Source organism: Pleurodeles waltl, chromosome 11 (genome assembly GCF_031143425.1).
Source record: "Pleurodeles waltl isolate 20211129_DDA chromosome 11, aPleWal1.hap1.20221129, whole genome shotgun sequence".
Lineage (NCBI taxonomy): Eukaryota > Metazoa > Chordata > Amphibia > Caudata > Salamandridae > Pleurodeles > Pleurodeles waltl.
In genome coordinates this window covers 6,799,002-6,817,819 of record NC_090450.1, presented here as the reverse complement: position 1 = coordinate 6,817,819, position 18,818 = coordinate 6,799,002, and the positions used below count along the sequence as shown (strand labels likewise).

General features: G+C 44.2%; 1 long non-coding RNA gene across 1 annotated transcript; it reads right to left on the bottom strand.

Moving 5' to 3' along the window:
* Positions 1-4,155: 4,155 nt before the first annotated feature.
* Positions 4,156-18,416, bottom strand: LOC138265215 (uncharacterized). The gene is made up of 2 exons (XR_011199314.1): positions 18,179-18,416; positions 4,156-7,468 (listed from the first exon to the last, which is right to left on the bottom strand). It is a non-coding gene; the product is annotated as an uncharacterized lncRNA (long non-coding RNA).
* Positions 18,417-18,818: the final 402 nt, after the last annotated feature.

Genomic DNA, 18,818 nt, shown 5'->3' with positions numbered 1-18,818 from the left:
CACTTGCAGCTGCAGGGAACGTGGAAGGCACTTTCCAGAAATATCAAGATCTGGATCTTTTGCTGAAAATCAAATAGTTGGGTTCAGTTCTAATATTCAAGGGCTTCTGAGCCCAGTGAAGGAAGGACCTCTCTTTTATTCGAGAGATCACGGTCATGTGTTCTACATCAGACTGGAGGGTACAAGAGGGGCAATATATGAAAAAGTGCAGGTGAATCGAAGAAAAAAGATGCTAAGAACCAAGAGGGTATCATCATTCAGCAACTCTCTCTAATACTAAATGAGATAGCACTACATGGTGACAAGACACAAACCACAGAAGATCTTACCAGCTACCAGAATACTAACACCTCCAGGGGCATCAACATATTGACATCTCTTACACGAAAGACCTTCATCGAGAACTCCAACTTACTGCTTTCTAGCAACAGGACAACAGGAAACTGGAAAATACATTGAACAAACTCTATCTACCTTAAGTAGTAAATGCACTCAAGCAGCACGAAAAACTCAAAGTCCGAGGGGATAATTTAGGGATAGGTGCCTGCTGGACATCCACAGAAATTCAACATATGCCCCATCTGCCCACCCTGAGATTCTCCTCCCACATTTAGAGAGGGAGACTTGCCCGCTTTATGATGGAGAGCCCTCGGCCGCCTCCGCCATCAGAAACATTTTATCCAGCAGCTCGTCCTCCAAAGGACCGCTGACTCCAGAACGTTGAAGGACCGCCCCACTTTTTCTTGGCCATGATCGTCATGTAAGCCATGTGGGTTGGGCACAGAAAAAAATAAAACATGTAGGTGAATATGAGAACCAGGGAAACATCTCAATTTGAGCACAATTAAAAAATGTATGTGAGCCTAAGTTTGGGGTAGGTGTTAGTGAAGGCAACATTCTATTCCTGCTGTCCTGTTTGCTCCCAAAAAATGTCTTCACAATGCTGCATTTCTGTATCAGCAAATTTACTGCTTTCAGGTCTGTGGGTGTTTCTGAGAGCACCCACCTCTAAGACACGGTGACCACTCACCAATTTGTGGTTGTCAGGGTAATCCCTCCCATTTCATAGGCAGTTTCCACGCTGAATCTACTTGTAGGTTTACACCTGCCAAGGGCATGTGTAAGTGTATTTTCATGGAGGGAACAGGGATGGGAGCCACCTCTGAAACTGAATGTCATGATTCAACTTCTTCACTGGGGAAGAGAGATAAGGAAGATTGCAAGTCCAAATCCGCGTTTGCCTTCCATTCTGGCTTGCATTGGTCACATTCCCAAATGTGGAGGTAGTTAACATAGGTGAGGAGTTATGTGATTGTAATTTGTTTGTAGAACTCATGAGTCCAAGGGGATTGCCCTATATGCCGCTTCCACAACAGACCAGTGCCCCTCAATCCCAAGTGGCAGAGGTTGTCATGGTGAGTTGTACAGAAAGCGAGAACATTGATTCTTTTTGAGATCCGAGTCTTTAACAGAATGGTGGCTTCCATCGAAGTGGCGCACCCCTGGCCCAGCCAACCAGAAGGAGCGGGAAGTTGTTTTGAAGAGTTGCGGTGCAGGTTTGGCAGGCCTCAGTGCTCAGTTGTCCTGTCATCCACAGAGTCAGGCTTCTCTGGCTCCGCCCACCCTCTACCATGACAACGCTCCTGGTTTCTCACCTGAAAGGCCTCCAGAGTTTGAGTCCATCTGGCTTCTTGGCTCAGCCTCCCTGCACAGGTGCCTCTTCATTTGCATCACCTTACATGCAAGGAAGAGCAAAGCACCCTGGGAGATGCAGCTAGTGAGAGGGACTCACACCTGGGTCTGAGTGACCACCTGTGTGGCTCGTCCACACTTATATTGTTTAAAATTTTAAGAATTGTAAGAATAAATATATAATGTTTTAAAAGAAAAGCTAAAGAGGTGTAAGAAAAAAATGAGGTTGCTGTAGACTTTTTTTTTTTGTATATCTGCCTCGCTTCTGTAGGATAGAGACGAAGAAATACTAAGGAAGAAAGTGCCAGACGGAAAGAAGAGTGAAATGAACATTAGGTATGAAAACAGAGCAGAAGAAGGGTGTGGGAAGGATTGTGGGGCAATGGAGGGCTGAAAGCAGAATGGGGGAGCCAGGGCCTGACTGTAAAAGGAGGGGTGAGCTGACGTGGGTGAGGAGTGGATGAAGCCATGCAAAGCCAAAAAGGAAGAAGGGGTGGGTAAATGAGGGATAGAGGGAGGAGCCCCCTCTAAAGATAAACAAATGTGATAAGGTAGGTGGTAGTGAGGTGATGTGGGTAGGTTAGGCTGAGGTAGAGGGAGAAAATGGGGGGCTAAGATAGTTAAACAAGATAAAGTAAAAAAAAAAAAGCAAAAGCTCATGGAGAATCTTGTTGGTGGAGAGTTGTGAACTGGAAGGATATTCACCAGTTCACTTTCATCGATCTGGTGAACGCCTTCAACGGTGAAACGTGTACGGGAGTTGTCAGGACTGGATTCACTGAGTCTAATTTTTGTCAAAACTACTTGGAAATGCCCATGTGCACACTCTAGACATTGGTGGTCGCATCCTAATGCTCAGTTTTCTGTACTTTTTGTGTGCATGCTCTGCATGGTGAGTGTTGGTCACTGACGCCACACCTTCACGCACTGAGCGCGGCTGGTCAGGATCATGTCACCATCCCAGGCCCACGGAAGCGACCAGGATCTTTTGCACATCGTATATACCGTATAAATAAAACAGAAGCTGCAACAGAGCCGAGTTGAATACTGGTTTTCTTTGCCTGAGACTTTGGTTTGCAGATGATGGCCGCCAGCTGAGACCCATACAACGCCCCTTCAATTCTGTCTTTAAAACTGGAAGAAACATCTGCAGCTTGGGTGATAGGGCTTCCGGTTTTATGGTATTTATTTTTTGGCTTTTCCTTCTGTATTTATCCATATTTATTTTTTGCTGATTCTATCTATATTTACACATATGTTTTCTGGTTTTGTGAAAAAATCAATCTAAAATTGGTATATTTTAACTTTGTGGAACCAAAAAATTTATGTTTTCATTTAAATGTCTGCCAGTTTACAATTATATTAGGACCTCTAAATGATAAATCAACACACTTTTAATAAAATATGGAACGTTTAGTAACAATCTTCTGTGTATATACTGCTCTATAAGCAACATTATTAAAAAGTCTTTTTTTAACCTTCTTACCTGTCAATCCACACAATTATTGGCCTGGCAGCATTTAGCATTGGTCAGAAAAGATCCTGCTTTCCGTTTTTATCCACATTTAAAAGTAAAAACAGACAGAAAAATAAATTGCTTTCTGTCTGTATTTACCTTTAAAAATCGCTAGAAACAGAAAACAGGGAGCCTTAGTTACAAGTGAGACTCTGCTTTCACTCCTCTGAAGTCAGTGTCTGGAGCTGTGGAGGTGTGTGTCAGTCCTATCGTGGATTCTGGGGTCTGAGGTTTGCCTTCACGATGCTCTGATCAGTGGTGCCTGAGCCTTGTGCTTGAGCACTGCCATGAAACACTGACAACCCTGTTTTACATATCAGTGTGCAGAGTTGTTAGTGCAGCATTGTGGTCACTGCTGTGCGTAGTATCTTACTTTCGATACGTTCTTTGTTTGGTATAATAAAAGAAACAACTTTAACCTGAGTCATGTCTTGTACAATGTGTTAATGGGCTCATCTTATGCATCATACTTCATAATATTTGTTGTTCCTCTTCTTTAACTTTCTATGTGTTTTTGTGTTTGTGTCATATGTAGAGCTCCCATTTTAAAGTTTTTTAGCATTTCCATCTGTATTTATCCATATTAATTTTCTATTTTGAGGATACACCCACAGGTAAATATTAGCATAATTTACAGATATATGTTAGCATATGCCTGTATTTGAGAAAGCCCCATCCTCCTCATGCGGTCTCTCTGCTCAGTTTTCGGCCTCGAATTCATGAAAGACCGCATGGAGAGTCACTCACAAAAAGCACAATTTTCTGTATTTTTCCACTTTAAAAATTAAATGGAGAGGGAAAAACACAGTTCTGTTTCTCTATTTGTCTGTACAAATGAGTTAAAAAGGAAAAATTGGAGCGTATAAAAATCATGTTTTTAAGTAATTATAACTGCATTATGCCTACCCCTGAATTCTACATCACAGAAATCCATTTAAACAAACACAAACGAACAAGGAACCTTTATTCGATTTTGAGTAAAAATCATAAAAGCACAAAGACAGAGATGTTAAAAGTTGTAACATCAGTACAGAATAGCCTGTGATAGTAAAGTGCATTCGTTTACTTGTATCATTAAGAACCATCTTAAAAATTACCCTTCCATCGTTTTGCTATGATGTACAGACATTTTAGGAAAGCAGCAAACACTGAAACAGTTGTCAGGTCTGCATAGCGACTGGAGGTACTCAAGAGACACCCTACATTTTTTGATAAGTGATTTCAAAATGTATTTGGAGACAAAGTTGAAAAGGATTATGAAAAAAAAAAGCAAAAAATATAAAATGCACTTAAGATTGCCTGGACGTCCCATCATAGGGGTTTAACGATAAGTTGTATCCCACACATTTGCCCCATCAGAAATCACAGCAGGTGCCGCCCCCGGTCCTGTCCTGAATCTAAAAAACAGGGACTTCTTCCAAGAATGTGAGCTCCAAGGTTGGATAAGTTGCCATGCCCTGGTGGCAAGTGTGAAGTAATAACTACGCACAGACTGCATGTCACAGACCTCCTCTGGTCTGTGTGGCAGACTGAGCCCTGCATAGCACGGGCACAGGCAACATCTACCCTTCCGTCAACAGGTACTGCAGACACAAGGAGCTCACGCACACCTGTCCCGATCTACCTATCACACACACACAGCTCGATACATTCATTGGGTGCTTCCGGTAGGCCAGCTGCGGAAGATTGAAGGTATACATTGCAGAGTCTATTCCTCATAACTTCACGTGCACACATCCTTTGCATGTCAGGGTAACTATGTTCCAGCATATTGATTTTTTAAAATAAATACATGCAACTTTTATTTGTGACTTTTCTATTTTTTGCCTTACCCTTTTCATCATCAATTTAATATGCATTTTATCTAACATTTAAACATTCCACTCAGCTGGGACTCTGTCATTATTTTACAATTGATCTTACTTAGACATTCACATAACTAGTGCATACAATATCTTTAAAACACAGCAATTGTTTTTCGAATATGAGACTGTTAATTATTTAACAAAATACATCTTCTACACAGTGTTTCCAGTCTACTCGGTTGTTTGTTGGTATTCATAAGGATAGTGTTAATCTTGAAAATGCCTTAGACCCTCCTTTTTCATGCAGGAAGTGATCCTCCCTGTTGCAGCGGGACTGCCCCCTGCATGTTGAACGGGTATGCAGCGTGCCTCTGTAGCCTGACTGCATGTGAGACAGGTGCCTGCTTTAGGAAGGCTGATGACAGTCGCTGCAGAGATCAGACACTTTCTTCTGCCTTTTTGAGATACTCCTGTGTGGAGACAGCACTATGCCGGCCCTCAGTGAGCTTCACCACCTCGCACAAAGACTGCTTCTGATAAAAAGCAACATTTTTTTTTTTTTTTAAAGAGAATAATGTTAATCTGCAAAATGCTTTGAGTCCATCATGTTTCATTCATCCTGCTACACCCATTTTGGCTACTCTTAGATAAAAATGTAATCACTGACTGTTTTCAGCTTTCTCTGTGGCTTGTTTAACACTAACTGCAATTAAACCCACATGTTTCCACATTGAATACATGTAAATTCCACAGCCCTTCACATTAAAGTCATACAAATCCCTCACTCATCCACACTGAAGGTGTATAAATCTCTCAGGGCAAAAAATGGACAAAGACTCCTCCACATCGAAGGGGTGCTTGTCCCACACTTGACCACATCGAAGTGGTGCTAGTCCCACACTCCACCACATCGAAGGGGTTCTAGTCCCACACTCCACCACATCGAAGGGCTGCTTGTATCACACTCCCCCACATCGAAGGGGTGTTTGTCCCACACTTGACCACATCAAATGGTGCTAGTCCAACACACCACCACATCGAACAAGTGCTAGTCCCACACACCACCACATCGAACAAGTGCTAGTCCCACACACCACCACATCGAACAAGTGCTAGTCCCACACTCCACCACATCGAAGGGCTGCTAGTCCCACACTCCACCACATAGAACGGCTGCTAGTCCCACACTCCACCACATCGAAGGGCTGCTAGTCCGACACTCCACCACATAGAACGACTGCTAGTCCCACACTCCACCACATCGAAGGGGTGCTTGTATCACACTCAACCACATCGAAGGGCTGCTAGTCCCACACTCCACCACATCGAAGGGGTGCTAGTCCCACACTCCACCACATCGTAGGGGTGCTAGTCCCACACACCACCACATCGAAGGGGTGCTAGTCCCACACACCACCACATCAAAGGGGTGCTAGTCCAGCACTTTGCCACATTGCAGGAGTGACAATCTCACACTCCACCACATTAAAGGTGTGCCAATCTCACACTCCACCACATTTAAGGTGTGCCAGTCTCACACTCCACCACGTTGTAGGGATACAAGCATTGCACTTCACCACATTGAAAGGGCGCTTGTCCCACATTCCACCATATCGAAGGTGTGCTAGTCCCGCACTCCACCAGAAACAATGACTGAAATTTTCTAATTCCTCATTTCAGACATAATTTCAGGTGAGGAGCAGATCCACAGTGTAGAAATGGCAGTCAGTACTCAGAAGGTAGTAGTTTGTTCACATTTCATGTTTCAAAGTTTCAGCAGTGGTCCGTTCTTATTGAGACAGTTAACTTTGTTCGAACAAATTGAATACCTGCTAATGCGAAACATTGTAATTACTGAAATATTTTCCAAAGTAGATAGATTTTCATTTTTCCAAACTCATAGTAAAGAAAGGCTGAGTCAATCCCACATAGAGAGGAACTTGTGACATGAAAATAAAAAAAAAAAAACAGAGCACGCGTCCGCGACTCCGTAACCCGCTGCACTTTGCTGTTGGCTGGAAATTTCGCCTGGTGCTGGAGTTGGTCCAGAAGGCACTTGCTTGAGATACTCCTTGGGTGACAGAGTGGTCCTGTTCTCTTCAAGAGTCACCAGCATTGCTTGGTTTGTACTTGTACTTTGAGAGGTCTCGTGGAGTTCACTGTTGTGTGCACATCCTGTGCTCTTGACCTCATGCGGAACCACCAACCATGCTGAGGTGTCCCTGATAATATTTGATCTACCAGTCACCAGTGCAAAAAGTACTTGTAAAGATCTCAGAGGGGTGCAGAAATGCCCACAGCCATGGAAGAAGACTACTTTTCTTGCGTGCTTCATTCGTAATTCTAAAATACTTCAAACTTGACCATCAATGGGCTCTTCCCCAAACCACACCTCTCTCGCCAAGTACAAAGGAATAAATATTTTTTAGACCAAGTTACAGCTTAGTTGATGGAACTGGAAAACAAAAAGGAAACATATGTCAGTGAAGTTATAAAATATGCAATTTTTGCAAATATGCAACAATTTAAAAAACAAATGCTGGCAATTTGTGAAAATTAAGATAGGTTGCCCTTGATTTAAAACAGTTTATTACTGTATGTTCCTTGAGGGTTTTTAGCCAATCTGATGACTGAGACTTATGGCAGGTGAAACACATCTTCACCAATAGATGGAGCCCAGACAGGAAGTGACATGACAGGAAGGGAGATCTGTGGCATGACTCCAGTAACATATCCAAAGTAGACTTGGAAATGCCCGACTGAAGTAACAGATGCAGGATAAACTTGGAGATGGCTGGCTCGATAAACAGACCAGGATGGACTTGGAAATGTCTGTCTTCAGTAACACATGAGTGATAGACTTTGAAAAGTCTGGCTCTGGTAACTGATGCAGCATAGACCTGGAAATGCCTGACTCCATTAACAGATGCAGGATAAAATTGGAAATGCCTGACTCCAGTAACAAATCCAAGATAGACTTGGAAATGGCCGACTCTAGTGACAGGTGCAGGATAGACTTGGAAATGACCCACTCAAGTGACAGATGCAGGATAGACTTGGAAATGACCCACTCTAGTAACAGATCCAGGAAAGATTTGAAAAGGCCGACTCAAGTAACAGATCCAGGATAGACTTGGAAATGGCCGACTCAAGTAACAGATCCAGGATAGACTCAGAAAGGCCTGCCTTTGGTAGTAGATGGCGGATAGACTTAGAAACGTCTGACTCCCCTAACAGATGCAGGACAGACTTGGAAATGGCTGACTCTTGTTACACATCTGGGATACACATGGAAATGGCTGATCCTCATTAAAAGGATACATTTGGGAACAATAACCATGTCTAACCAGACAAGAATAGCATTGGTAAGACAGCAGTGAGCAAGTTTTAACAATTTGGAGAAGACTGAGAACTGCTGAGCAGCATAAAGAGAGTTCAAAGGTTGTTGCATCTAGAAGTTAAAAAAGTGAAAGGATGAAAGTCCTGTACAAGGGGTGAGAAAAGAGGTGGTACAGCACGGAGAGGGCTAAGGGAAGGCATATATATATGGGTACACAAAAATGATTTATAGAAGCTAAACCTTACAAAGGAAACAGACTTGAGAGATATGCTGGAGGAACATTATAGCTAGAGGTAGCTGGAGAAGTAGACAGATGGTGGTTTTTCAAACAGATTGAAGAAAATACGAGGCCGAAGAGGAGGAAGGATAAATTGGTTGGATACATATAATTCAAAAAGTGACATGGCAAAAGTTGAAGGTGGTGTGGGTAGAAAATTTTAATTACTAGTTATGCTGTGTTATGCAGATTTGTAAAAACCTTATTACCCTGTGGAGTATTCTGGTGCAGGTGTGAGTCTAGGCAAACCTAGGGCCTAGTGGGACTACTAAAAAAAACAGGTCTTCTTCTTGTGGAAATCAAGAAGTGAGGGGGAGGCTCTTATGTGTAGCTGCAGGTCGTTCTGAACTTTAGGAGTGATGTGGGAAAAGGCTCTACAGCCTGGTCTGGTTTTCCATATGGGAGGGACTCGAGATGAGCAGAGTTGTCTGGAACGTTAGTGAAAGCAGATGAGATTGTGAAGGTATACTAGGCCAGTGTGTGATAGTGCCTTGAATGAGTGGGTGAGGAGTTTGGAGGGTGCTTGTTTGTGTATGGGGAGCCAGTGATGCTTCTTCAGCTGTGGTATGAAGTGAGTGAGCATGAGAGGTTGAGACTGATAATGACCGTTGAGTTCTGAATGGTCTGCAGGCTTCAGGTGAGCTTTTTGTTGATCCAAGCATAGAGGGGGTTCCTATAATCTTACTTGTTTGTGAAGAGGGTGTGTAACTTTTTTGGGTGCTGCCGTGGGAGCCTTCCTCAGCATCCTGAGGGTATAGAAGCAAGAGCCGGTGATGACATTGACTTAGGCGATCCAGTTGAGTTTACTGTTGATGACTATCCCGACTTTCTTGGCAAGCTTGGTGGGGGGTGGGTGTCAGCCCTAACTCTGTTGGCCACCAAGAAGGGTCCAAAGATAGGAGTCGACATCTGGAAAAGAAGAGGTGGGAGCCAGGGAGGGGCCTGATTTGCCTGTAAAATGACTTTGAGGAGGATACTCACAGCTGCGAATGAAAGACCACACAAGAGATATGATTGTACTGAGGGGTGAATGAGGGAGAAGGAAAAGAATGATAAAGAAATGTTGAACTCACAGACATAGAAACGGATAAAACCGTGCAGTGAGGAACGTCTGTAGCAATCAAAGAGAATAACCTGGCCTCTCACATCAATGACAGAAGCAAGGTTAAAAAAGGGGTGATAGAGAGGTTAGAACTGCTGGAGGAATTGGGGGTACCCGTGAACCCTCCATTGGACTGGTCTGTGAAAGCCAGACTGAAGGGGGCTGATGAGGGAAGGAGATTCAGATCTGGAGGAGAATTGATAATGAATCTATGCATTTGAGATTTTGTATATTGTGAACATATCAGTGTATCACGGGGCATCAGATATCATGTGACAATGAACTTCAAAAGAAGATGCAGATGCTGACAGAAGCTCACTACAGATGCAGGACCTACAGAAAAAGGTTGATTCACTGAAACAAAACTTAGGAGTGTACAAGCGTCACCCGAACCAAGAAATCACAAACTGATTCACAGAATCCGGATCTATAGATATTTACAGGCCAATATTGATGGGAAATACTCCAGGTAACCTCAGTTGTCCACTATTGTAAGTTTAGTTACTTGGTGGGTAACTTAGAATACTCCAGGGAGGGTGCGTGTGGGGGTGGGGGGGGTGGGTTGGGGGGGGCTAAGCAGCCTTGGAACAAACACGAAGTTGTTATTTTGGGAACATTCACATTCATTTACAATGCACTTTCTGACCATATTTGCACCCCTGATATAGCTGTCAAATATCCTGTGTGTAATTAAGGCGAGAAAGCACACAAAATATCCCGTTAGTTTGACAGCGATTTAGAGAAGTGGTTTCCTAACACGAAAAGGCTATTTTCCAAAAGGACAAAAATTTCATGAGAAATTGTGCAAAGGCGAAGATTTACTGGTTCTTCTGTAGCTAAGGCGTACAGAGCATTGAATTTAATCTTCTCAATTACTTCAAGTGAGGGAACTAAGTGCATACAACTCTACGGTGGACCAATAGCTCTCTTTTTCAATGGGTGCCCTAAAGATCAGAGAGCGCAGAAAGAATGACCAATACAAGCCAAAGATCAGAGAACGTAGAAAGAATGACCAATACAACCAAAGATTAGAGAACGTAGAAAGAATGACCAATACAAGCCAAAGATCAGAGAGCGCAGAAAGATTGACTAATACAAGCCAAAGCTCAGAGAACGTAGAGAGATTGACAAATACAAGCCAAATATCAGAGAGCGAAGAAAGACTGCCCAATGAAAGCCAAAGATCAGAGAGTGGAGAAAGATTGACCAATGCAGAGAGCGCAGAAAGATTGACCAATGCAAGCCAAAGATCAGAGAGTGGAGAAAGATTGACCAATGCAGAGAGCGCAGAAAGATTGACCAATGCAAGCCAAAGATCAGAGAGCGCAGAAAGATTCACCAACACAAGTCAACGATCAGAGAGTGCGCAGAAAGATTGACCGATACAAGCCAAAGATCAGAGAACGTAGAAAGAATGACCAATACAAGCTAAAGATTAGAGAACGTAGAAAGAATGACCAATACAAGCCAAAGATCAGAGAGCGCAGAAAGATTGACCGATACAAGCCAAAGATCAGAGAGCGCAGAAAGATTGACTAATACAAGCCAAAGCTCAGAGAACGTAGAGAGATTGACAAATACAAGCCAAATATCAGAGAGCGAAGAAAGATTGACCAATGCAGAGAGCGCAGAAAGATTGACCAATGCAAGCCAAAGATCAGAGAGCGCAGAAAGATTCACCAACACAAGTCAACGATCAGAGAGTGCGCAGAAAGATTGACCGATACAAGCCAAAGATCAGAGAGCGTAAAAGATTGACCAATGCAAGCCAAGGATCAGACACCGCAGAAAGATTGACCAATACAAGTTAGTGAGACAGCTGGAGCCTCTCAGGGTTTGAGAGATTTAGCAGCAGAGAGCGGCATATAGTCGGGGACACCGTCTGAGAGGATACGGTCCAGCCTGCACCAATACTGGTCACTGATGGCATTTGTAAAGTGCCTCGATTGGATTGGTCTCTTGGGGTCGTGCTTCGTGGATATTTACAAACACAATGGTTAAAGAGTGCCCACTGGATGACATCTAAGGTGCCTTTGATCTTGCCCATGCATGTGAAAGGATGCCCTTAGCTCTGACGCTGAAATGTGCGTTTGATGCCACACAATATGAGTGGCACATATTTACCGCAATTCATTGCCAAATAGTGGCAACATTTCCACTGAGAAGTTTTACGGTGACCTAGTGAGCCTCACTTGGCTTTTTGCTTAAACCAGCTTTAGTGTTACTTATCAGTTCTATATTTAAAATGGAACTATATCACTTGCGGCAGTAACACACCATCACAGGAAATGCAAACATAATATCTTTCCTATTGCCACCTTTGTTCTTTTAACTCAGCCTCGGGAAGCACCTTCTCGTCTTGTGTAAGGTATCAGTGGGTGTGGGGAAACAACTTAAAACAAGAATGAATAAATGGGTGAATTAATGCATTCTACCATCCATGCATTCGCTCGCCCGCCTGACCATACATTGCATTGCCCTTCTTGCATGAGCTTTATCGCTTATCCTATCACTCATGCATCCACTGACTCATTATTTCATTCACCTACTCACCCATTTGAAGTATCACCAACAAGCTCACCAGTCGTCAATGAAGAGACCCGTTCAGTTATAATCTAGACTGATTGCCTTTGCAAGTGTTTGTTTCTCAACAAGGCGTCATACCGCATCCATGCACCAACTTATGCCCCACTGTGCAGGTGTGCCGCATTCCTCTCTGGTAATGGACAGGGTTGTGTTACTCACCTTACTCAGAGAATGAACACACTCTTCCACCGTGTTTTTATTTCAGCTTCTTAATTATTTATTCAGAGATAGATTATATATGGAGCAAAGCCTCGTGCAGAGGAAGTGAGTGATAATTACAAAAATCTGCCATACCCTATAAATCAATGCCAGATAACTCCATGTGTCTCTTTAGTGGTTCTAGTGAAGAAGCTCTCTCGGGGTGCTGTTCCAAAGGTCACAAGAGGTCACTTCCTGAGATGGTGTCATCACGGTGATATGTTATCAGGGGCAAATGTCACACCGCGTAGCTTCCTTTGGCGTCACAGGGGCAGAGATCACATGACGTCACTCCCTGTTACGTCACAGTGTGCGCGGTATCTCTTCGGCTGCTGAACCAACGTCAATGTGTTTCAGAGCTGACTTCTGTTTTGCATGCGTCTATGTCCACCATCTTAGAACAAGACTATGTATCACCCTAGTTACTTGATTAGATGACTACATTGTCCAGAATGCATTGGTTCTAGCCCATCACATTCGAACTGCTACTGAATCTTAGTTTGTTTTTACTTTTTACTGGAGTGAATCTTATTTTGCTGATTTTAGGGCATCCTCTGATGCTGAAACTGTGCCTAATGAAGTGCTCCATGAAACATTAATTTGCTGCTCTTGAGTTCTGGGAGGTCCTCATGTAAGATGTATGAGGCTCCGCTCTGCTTAAGATTGCTCATTAAATATGGATGATATCTCAGGCCTAATGGGGCTTTTATACCACGGTCGGGTCAGCTGGTGTGTGTGCTGCATCAGAGAGGGTGCTTGAACCCCCTAGGGACCAGGCTTGGCTTCATCGTGTGCAGTCAGACATCCCGCCTCTGCTAGGCAGGGGCTCCATATACGTCTACATGCATGCACAGCCAGACGTGGAGCATCCCTTGTGAGCTATGCTCTAGAACCCTCCTATCAACCCTTATTCTAGGTCCCCACATCTTTTATCACAAACTAGGTGCCCCTGTAGTACCTGCTAACGCTGTGTACAGCTCTCCACTGCCTCTGTATGGTCTGTGGTTTAAGTCAGGGCCGGCTTTAGGGCAGTGCGACAGGTGTAGCAGCACAGGGCCCTGCCCTGCAGGGGTGCACTAACTTCAGGGGGGCCGCTGTATTTGACAATAACTTACGATTTGAAAACACATGCTACATAGTTCCTTGTGCGTCCATCTTTCACGCAGGATAAAAATGCCCAGATAACTCCTGTAATTAATATTCCCGCTAGAGGGACAGAGATGGAGTTTTGTCCAGTGGCAGTTTTGACTCGCCATAAAGTAGCACAGAGTGTTAATGTGCCTGCTGCAAAGAATGGATCTGTATTTTATGTGAATAGATTAGTAAAGCCAGTCTTTAAAACAAATGAAATGTATGTGAGAGGGGGGCCATGGAGAGATGAGGGGCACATTTACTGGGTGGTCGTGAGGGAATATGACAAAGAGGTCATATTGAGGGGAGAGGAGGCTTCAAAAAAGATTGTTGCACAGGGCGCCACAAGCTCTTATGCCAGCCCTGGTTTAAGTGTAAGCTAAGTCACACGATCAACAAATACAAAACTTAATAGGCAACTCCCACAATGTAATAGACAACGTACATGATGTAATAGTCAACGTACATGATGTAATAGACAACGTACATGATGTAATAGTCAACGTACATGATGTAATAGACAACGTACATGATGTAATAGACAACGTACGTGATGTAATAGACAACGTACGTGATGTAATAGTCAACGTACATGATGTAATAGACAACGTACGTGATGTAATAGTCAACGTACGTGATGTAATAGACAACGTACGTGATGTAATAGTCAACGTACGTGATGTAATAGTCAACGTACCTGACGTAATAGACAACGTACGTGATGTAATAGACAACGTACATGATGTAATAGACAACGTACGTGATGTAATAGTCAACGTACATGATGTAATAGTCAACGTACATGATGTAATAGACAACGTACGTGATGTAATAGCGCACAAGATCTAATCACTTTGTTATTCTTATGCTTGCGCTTGAGTGAGTTTTAGTGACTTTAGTTAACATTAAAATTGGTGGATTTCAGAGTTTTTTTTAGTTTAACTTTAAAGTGACATTTTCACTTTACTGTAACCATTGTGTAGGGAAAAAGTGTCCAGTCCCTCCGGTGGGAGCTGCAAGAATCCTCCTGCCGGGTAGAAGCACACATTTTTCCCTACCCACCTCTTTTAAGTAGAGAAACACAGAAAGCACCTGCACACCAGTGTAAAAAATACCTGCTCTAAATGGGCCTCAGCATTGCTGGTTCCCATTGGAACCAGGATGGTGGCAATCGGGGTGTCACTGGGGCCCGGGGACTCCCCATACAGACTGCAAGAAGGTGTCTTGTGAGTGCCCTGGGTGGACGCCAGATGCAACTGCCTTAAATCCCATAGGGTGGGGTCCTTGGGGCCAGTGTAGTAAGGGTTGCGGGCCCACCACCTGCAAAAAAAAACAGCCCCAGGGGATTCGGTGTCTGGACCCGTAAAGGCTCAGGGAAGGTGGCTGAGCTATGCCTCCCCCCTAGAAAGAAAATGCAGCTCGGGTGATGGGGTCCCCGTGGCCCTTAAAGAATCTGGGAGGGGGGCACCCCATACAAAATGGATACAGCTTCAGGGGATAGGGTTCCTGGGCCGTGTAAAGGCTTGTGGATGAGGTAGCACACACCCTCTAATATTTAAATATATAAAACAAATAATTGTTGGCTCCCACGGTGTTTATGGGAAGTGCACCAGAAGCTACTAGAAAATAGGTAGAAAGCACAACTCTTATAAGTTCACTCTCTCTCCCTCAGCCATGTCAGAATATACATTTATATTCCGAGTAACATAGTACTTTGAGCAGTGCGTCAGCTGATTCTTCTGCAGCCCCCAGAGTATTGTTATGAACAACTAGAATGTTAACATTACATACCTATAACTAAAGTCTGGCACATCTGAGCAGCATCTTGATGGAATCAAAGCTGAAACACTAAAAGCATTTCCTTTAGAAATCAAGACAGTGATTGGGTTTATTTTGTCCTGGACATTATGGTTATTGCTCTTGGAAGTTAAAATGAGGACCGATGTTCTAGAACTTCTTAAAATGTCTTCCACTCAGTGTCAGAAATAAGTCTATTATGCTGAGTAAAACGTACACCCAACACAAGAGCAGCCTGAGTACCGATTCCTCTGTGTTGTAGAGCAGCTACTCCTCACATTTCTAAAGAGTAACTAGAGTGCTAACCTGCCGCGGGTAAAGCAAAGTGCGGCACATCCGAACGCCACCTTGAAGGAATCAAAGCTGGAACGTGAGAGGAATTTCCTACAGTGATTACTTCAAGAAATGATGAAAATAAAAAGGTTATTTTTCTCATTGAAATAGTGATTAGTGCTCTAGAAGGCTAAAATAAACGATAAACACATTTTCTGTATCTTCCTCATCCATTTCAGTAAAACATTCTGACACGCAGAGTGAAACACATCAGCCTTATCAGCCCTGAGGGCACAACTGGTCATCTCAACACTGCTGCCACCCCGACCCCTGCGGCCTGAGTCCAAGGCACATCCACTGACATCCAGCACCTGCTTAGCCAAGGTAGGAGATGCAGTGGGAGGGCCAATCAGGTGGGAGTGTCTGTCAGGAGAGGCCAAGTTTGGGTTAGTTGAAAGACCATATCTGCTTGCCCATGAGTGGTTTCTCCGATCTCCTTCCAATCACTAAGTCTTGGAAGACTTCGACTCAATGTATCACTCAAGAAACGTTGTTGCAAGCCGAACTAGAAAATGAAGGAGTTACTTACTATTGGCAGGGCTGCTGAAATTATGCGGAAGGGGGGTACCAAATTATACCTCAGGGTTGACTAAATTATGCGGCGAGAAAAGGCAAATTATGTGGCAAAATGCAGCACATTTTTAGACAGTATGACCATTACTTTTTTTTTATTTTTACTCTTGGTGATATTGTCTGGGAAAAGATTACACATTATTGGTATCATTTTAACAACTAATACATAAATGCGCAACTTAAGGATGGCGAGTTAACAACAGACCTTCCTACAGCGGAAACACATATCCCCACGTTTTTAGTGACTTTTGTTGCGTTTGAGCTCGAAACAATTTTTTGGGTTACAATCTTCAGATTATGTAGCAGATGATGTGATTTAATACGGGAAATCCTTAATTATTCCAGAAAAAGCTGCAGCCATAGAATCTCATGATTCCAGTGGCCTCGACCAATGGCCAGGCCGTCACTTGCATGGTGTAGTTTTAAATGGTAAGGAAACTGACAATACCATGCGGTGCTTTCTGCTCAGGGCCGGACTGGCCGTAGTGGGCATTTCCCCGGGGGGCTGGAAGGGTGGGGGCCGGCCTCACAGCAGTGGAGGCTGGTTTTGCACCCGTGCTGCAATATCTGCCCCAGTGCTTCACACGTGCACCCCTTCTCCACTCCTCCTCCCCGGGGGGCTGGTCCGACAAAGTGGCCCTGTTTGTGCCACATGTTAAAGCTTCGTAAATAACCTCACAGGAGTTTTCCCAGTGATGTTGCGTAAAAACCTTTCTACCGAAGACAGGAGAGCCACGACGTTAAAAAATTGAAAAATCTTTAAAAATGTAAGCACTTTGTAAATGTGTTAATATCCCGTCAGTGGTTAAAATTGTGCATGTTTAGTGTAGGCGATGTTTCCACCAAGGTGGACGAGTTGCTGCATTTTTAGTAACTTTTTAACTGTTTGAGGTAGAAACATTTCAGACTAAGCAGCGGGTGATTAACTGGCAAACGCTACAGAACTATAATTATGCGAAAAACGTCACGACGCACAATCGCATAATGGTAGATTCTCGCCATATGTGGCCTGAGCACAGTCCAAGCCCCGGGTCACTGTCGGTGACCTCGGATCTGTCACCTGGGAAGTAAAACTGTTTGAAGTGAGATTGGGGTCGGTCGGTAATTTACAGTAAGATAGCTGCGTCGGCTAATGCACCTGCTGTAGATGTCACAGTGGCAGCCGAGCCAACTCTCAGCAGGGGACTCACCCCACATCCTTCCAGAGTCGATCGAACCGGTACCCAGTGCTATCGACTTCTGAAGTAGCACCAGGTGGGTACGCAGGGCCCTGACACGGCACCCCTGGGGTGCAGCGCCGGAGAAGCGCTTAAAAAATTCTAATTTCTTTGTGAGGAGCTTCTGGCTAGGAGTGATGAGTTGATGGAGTTGAAGTGTCCAAAAAGAAAACATTGTTCGAATGAATTCTCAAAAGTGGCTCAACAGGGAGGTCAGTTTATGTAAAGGATAGTCGGTTGAATGGCCTTCTCAGGAGGTTTTGGGGTGACCTGCCGGTGACAGCACTGACCGGTCCTTTCCTCCATCAGTGGTACCCACTCAAGCGTCACTCAGGGGAGTAAGGACACCGGATGTCAGTTAGCAATGTTTTAACAACTTCAGAGAGCTGCCCTTACATAAAATAGCAGCTATCGAGGACAAGATGGAATGAAATACCGCGGGCGCCACGGCTCTCCCGTGTGATCTTTGCACAAGGACGTGCACACGGTGACAATAAACTCACAAGCATGTTGTGAACCGATCGTTTTCACTCAGGCCCTTCAGCAGGACAGTACCCCCCCTCTCCAAGGGACAGTCTGCCCTCCACGGCCCTGCTCTGCCCACCCCTTACCTCTGAAGAGCGGTCCTCCTGGCTGGTACTAGTGAGCCCGGCGCCGGCGCACCGTGGCGCTCCGTGTGATCTTCGGACGCGTCTCTCCTTAAGGCGCTAGACTCGGGAGCGCGGAGACTCTGCCCAGACCTCGGGTCCCCTCCTGTGTTTTGGTTTGAAGATATCCCGGTAGCGGTGTTTCAGGTAAAACCGGTTCAGAGGGAAGAACTCTGCCTCCGAGAGCCGCACGCCACCTCCGGCTTCCGTTCAGCTTTTTTTTTTCTTTTTGAACTCGGTTAAGAAAAATGTCGAGTATCTGCCCGAGTGTTAGATGGAGTCTGTGAGTCACTTACTCGCAGAAAAGGAAAAGTGCTAACCATGGGAGGGGCCAGATGAAGCGCTAAGCGGCTTCCAGACACTACAGCACCTGCGAAAAACGAAGAGAGCCAAGAACGAGGGTCCTCGCGACCTCTCCCATGAGTTTAATTATGTATTTATTTATTTATGTATTTAAGTTACATGAGCAGGAGTTGTGACCAGAGCACTGTTCGGATTTATAGTAAAGGTGATGAAACATCCACATGAAATCCTTCCATTACCATTTAAACATCTTTTGCTAAAGCAAGACCAGTAGAAGAGCCGACTACATTTTATTAACTGT